The sequence below is a fragment of the Corylus avellana genome, chromosome ca1, assembly GCF_901000735.1.
Source record: "Corylus avellana chromosome ca1, CavTom2PMs-1.0".
NCBI classification, from domain to species: domain Eukaryota; kingdom Viridiplantae; phylum Streptophyta; class Magnoliopsida; order Fagales; family Betulaceae; genus Corylus; species Corylus avellana.
The window spans coordinates 5691219-5696740 of NC_081541.1; positions in this window are offsets into that span (position 1 = coordinate 5691219).

A 5522-nucleotide genomic window follows, 5' to 3' on the forward strand; every position below is an offset into this window, starting at 1 on the left:
CACCAACTGCTTCGAGGAAGTTATTCCTGTCCTAGAGAACCCGGGGGAATTATTGGGGCTAGAGCCGCCATAGGGTCGCCAAGTAGTCCTACCAACTTCCACCAATCATCGTGCTAGAGAGGCACACCCTCGTGAACAGCAGTCTTGAAACCACCAGGGAAGTTGAGAGAAGAAGTGGATTCCGACCCTTCACCTTCTGATGAAGCTGAAACATCTTTGGAAGGCTCGCCCTTGGCCGAGGGACGTGTAGCGAAATGAGCTTTGGCTTTCTCTTCCTCAGCGAGAGTGTCAAAGAATTCTACCTTTTCCTCTTCGACGGGAGTTTCAACAGCACCGGCCTCAGTGACCCAACCCAACGAAGTTCCCTCAGCGTTGGCTACACCAGAGTTTCCTAGGACAGCAGGTTCGTCTGGTTGCGGGGAAGGTGTAACAGTTTTCTAATCAAGAGCACCAGCCTCAGTGACCAGCCCAACAAAATTCCCATAACATTCACTACACTAGAGTCCCTTGGGACAGCAGGTTCGTCTGGTTGCGGGGAAGGTGTAGGAAAGGGCTGGGAAATCTCCATTTTGAGGATTCCCTGGAAATTGCGATCAGTCACCTCAAGGGATTCACTCCCGCTCGACTCATCCGGGGTTTCCACGATGTTCCTTTTCCTCTTCATTGGGATCACAACCGGTATCAGGGGCTTATGAGCCTCGATATGAGGTGCCTCCGTAACCCGAAGCTCCGACTTCTCGCCAACATCAATGCGTGTGTCGACCCTGAAGTCTTTAGTAGCCCCAGAGAGGAACTCAACCTTACATTTCTTGACAGACTTGGCGCGAGCTTCGACCCTGTATCTCTCAGCAGCCACAGGTTGAGCACCCAGATCCGGCCCACCAACGGCCTTTACAGCAGCGCTTTTCTTTGATTTTCCGATGACAGGAGGGCTAATCGATTTGGGGAGAGGAATACCCTTCCCCTTCTCATAGCCATGATAGGTAGCGAGGTTTGATTCAGAAATTAAGTATGTTGGTTTTACCTTCTTAGGGTTCGCATCCACCCAAGCCCGAAGCTCCATAATATTATTTTGTTCTTCCTCCGAAAGAGACTAAGGGGCAAAAGGCGAGCCCTACTAGGGAATCCCCACGTGATAGTGATCGACGGCAAGACGCTGCTGCTTGCGCCCTCCATCGGAAGCTGCCACCCACTCCCGGAAATGAAGAAGAAACCATCTTTATAGGTTGAATCGGCGCACCACTTGTTCTGCAACTTGATTAGCCGATTCGCGCGGGCCTGAAAGGCCTTACAATCATTATCATGGACGACGGGTGTGTAGATCTGCAGGAATTCGCGTACAGATGGACGATCTTTACCTAAAACCATCGGTCATAGAATGCAGCAGGAAATCAGGAGCTTCCACCCATTGGGCAACACCTGACTAGGAGCCAAACCCAGCACCCCCAAAAGCTCTTGAATGAAGGTCGGAAATCGGAATTTCAGACCAGCTCTCAACATAGCCTCATAAACCACTATTTTCCGATATTTAGTCAAAGGGATGGCAACTTCATCATAACGTAGAATTCTGATCACCACGTTATCTGGGATGGCGTAAGTATCTCGTAAGCCTTTTTCATCACCTGCTTGCAGGGAAGACTTCCAGTTCAAACAGTCGCCGGGGTTGGGCCGAGCTCTGGATCAGTTACTGGGTTTGAACCTGGGTTCTTGGCAGAAGGCCCCCTGGTTGACTTGCCCATCAGGTAAATCATCTCTGGTATTTGAAGGGGGAAAACGTTGACAGTTTGAGTGAAGCAATCGGGGCGCCTCCAACAGCCTAAGATAAGGAACAACGGGCTCCAAAAAGGGGATGAGCAGATTCAAGGGATTCTGGGACCCAAGAAATTGCTCATAGGTACGGATCTAACGGAAGCCCGAAAGAAGATCGCACGAGCAAAGAAGAAGTGAAGGAAATCATGCAAATGAGAACGTGGAGATGCCGTGACAAAGAAGGATAGCCTAGTGAAGAGCAAAATAACAAAGGCAAAAAAATGGAGAGAAGAGAGACGAATAGGGTGTTTGGCAAAAATCCCCCATTTTTACACGGCACTGTACACCTCTGGGTTGGCGCCGAAGGATCAGGTACTTGTCGTTAAACAGACTGACGCAGTATGTAATACCCGTTTTGAAAATTAAATGTGTCAATAATTCCTATTTTACCCCTTCAAAACACCTTACACAAATACACAAATATTTCATAAGGGCTCTATTATCTTTTAATATAAGTTAGCTTGTCCCATACACGGTTAATCGTGTCTCACTGCAACTGCAGCCTAACAAACAAGGCGAAGTATTGATGACCTTGAAAACCCAAGCGTCTAGGCAGCGGCGGAGTTCAAAATGAAGATGTTCGCACAGTTCCCAACGAAGCAGAAAGCGATTTGAGGGGGAGGCTGAGGTTTGACATCCTCTTCTGAGATGTCTTCTTCCTCTTCTTCCTTAACGACCTCTTCTTCAAAGTGCAAGTGCGTAGACTCCAGGAACCTGGTTACCAGAAGCTCTTCCTGGCCAATCATGATAAGCTCCTCCATCGCTGCCTTGTCAACTTCAAAGTCGTCCAGTCTTAGCTCCGTCGGGTTGACTTTATATTTGTCCATGCTCATCAATGCATGAAACATCTCGGAACCCCACCGATAACCGTGGAACAAAGCCCGATTCCGCACGGAGAACACCCGCCCCAGTTGGGCAAAATAAGTCCACTCTTTCTCCTGGCACAGTTTGAGAGACTGACTTTAATATAAGTTAGCTTGTCTGATACACGGTTAATCGTGTCTCATTGCAATTGCAGCTTAACAAACAAGGCAAAGTAATGATCACCTCGAAAACCCAAGCGTCTAGGTAGCGGCGGAGTTCAAAATGAAGATGTTCGCACGGTTCCCAACGAAGCAGAAAACGATTTGAGGGGGAGGCTGAGGTTTGCCATCCTCTTCTGAGATGTCTTCTTCCTCTTCTTCCTTAACGGCCTCTTCTTCAAAGTGCAAGTGCGTAGACTCCAGGAACCTGGTTGCCGGAAGCTCTTCCTGGCCAATCATGATAAGCTCTTCCATCATTGCCTTTTCAACTTCAAAGTCGTCTAGTCTTAGCTCCGCCAGCTTGACTTTATACTTGTCCATGCTCATCAATGGACGAAACATCTGAAAACCCCACCAATAACCGCGGAACCAAGCCCGATTCCGCACAGAGAACACCTGCCCCAGTTGGGTAAAATAAGTCCACTGTTTTTCCTGGCACAGTTTGAGAGACTGTCTCAAGTCCGCCACGTTCTCGACAAGATCCTCCACCCTCCTCCCTAGGGCCCGGCAAACTCCTTCCGAACGAGATAGCTCAGCTAAGTTAATGATCCTCTCTTTTTCAAAGCTGTCCACAGCTGCCAGCCTCTCCTCTTCAACCCGAGTAAGAGCCTTAGCCAACTCCTTCACTTCTTCTTTGCTCGTGCGATCTTCTTTCGGGCTTCCGTTAGATCCGTACCTATGAGCAATTTCTTGGGTCCCAGAATCCCTTGAATCTGCTCATCCCCTTTTTGGAGCCCGCCGCTCCTTATCTTAGGCTGTTGGAGGCGCCCCGGTTGCTTCACTCAAAATGTCAACGTTTTCCTCCTTCAAATACCTGATGGGCAAGTCAACCAGGGGACCTTCTGCCAAGAACCCAAGTTCAGACCCAGTAGCTGATCCAGAGCTCGGCCCTGAGAGGCCCAAACCCGGTGATTGTTTGAACTGGAAGTCTTCTCTACAAGCAGGTGATGAGAAGCGCTTACGAGATACTTACGCCATCCCAGATAACGTGGTGATCAGAATTCCACGTCCTGACGAAGCTGCCATCCCCTCGACGAAATATCGGGAAATAGTGGTTTATGAGGCTATGTTGAGAGCTGGTCTGAAATTCCTATTTTCGGCCTTCATTCAAGAGCTTTTGGGGGTGCTGGGTTGGGCTCCTAGTCAGGTGTTGCCCAATGGGTGGAAGCTCCTGATTTCTTGCTGCATTCTATGGCCGATGGTCTTAAGTAAAGATTGTCCATCCGTACGCGAATTCTTGCAGATCTACACACCCGTCGTCCATGATAATGACTGCTGGGCCTTTCAGGCCCGCGGGAATCGGCTTATCAGGTTGTAGAACAAGTGGTGCGCCGGTTCAACTTACAAAGATGGTTTATTTTTCATTTTCGGGCGCGGGTGGCAGCTTCCGATGGAGGGCGCAAGCAGTGGCGTCTTGCCGTCGATCCCTATGGGATTCCCTAGTAGGGCCCGCCTTTTGCCCCCTTGGTCTCTTTCGGAGGAAGAACAAAATAATATTATGGGCTTGGGCGGATGCAAACCCTAAGAAGGTAAAATCAGCATGCTTAATTTTCGAATCAAACTTCGCTACCTATCTTGGCTATGAGAAGGGGAAGGGTATTCCTCTCCCCAAATCGATTAGCCCTCCTGTCATCAGAAAATCAAAGAAGAGCGCTGCTGTAAAGGCCGTTGGTGGGCCAGATCTGGGTGCTCAACTTGTGGCTGCTGAGAGATACATGGTCGAAGCTCGGCCAAGTCTGTCATGAAATGTAAGGTTGAGTTCCTCTTCGGGGCTACTGAAGAGTTCAGGGTCGACACACGCATTGATGTTGGCGAGAAGTCGGAGCTTCAGGTTACGGAGGCACCTCATATCGAGGCTCATAAGCCCCTTATACCGGTTGTGATCCCAGTGAAGAGGAAAAGGAACATCGTGGAAACCCCGGATGAGTCGAGCGGGAGTGAATCCCCTGAGGTGACTGATCGCAATTTCCAGGGAATCCTCAAAAAAGGGATTTCCTAGCCCTTACCTACACCTTCCCCGCAACCAGACGAACTTGCTGTCTCAAGGGACTCTTGTGCAGCGAATGTTAAGGGAATTTCGTTGGGTCTGGTCACTGAGGCTGGTGCTCTTGATTAGAAAACTGCTAAACCTTCCCCGCAACCAGACGAGCCTGCTGTCCTAGGAAACTCTGGTGTAGCCAACACTGAGGGAACTTCGTTGGGTTGGGTCACTGAGGCCGGTACTGTTGAAACTCCCGTCGAAGAGGAAAAGGTAGAATTCTTCGACACTCTCACTGAGGAAGAGAAAGCCAAAGCTCATTTCGCTACACGTCCCTCGGCCAGGGATGAGCCTTCCAGAGATGTTTCGGCTTCATCAGAAGGTGAAGGGTCGGAATCCACTTCTTCTCCCGACTTCCCTGGTGGTTTCAAGATTGTTGTTCACGAGGGTGTGCCTCTCTGGCACGATGATTGGTGGAAGCTGGTAGGACTACTTGGCGACCCTATGGCGACTCTAGCCTCAATAATTCCCTCGGGGTTCTCTGGGACAAGAATAACTTCCTCGAAGCAGTTGGCGTTTACTTTTTTCCAAAATTTGATGGAACATCACGTCAGCACCAATCACAATTTGACACATGTCCATATGATTAATTAATTAAAAATAATATATTTTGAAAAAATAAAAACATTAAAAAATTATATTTAATTAATTAA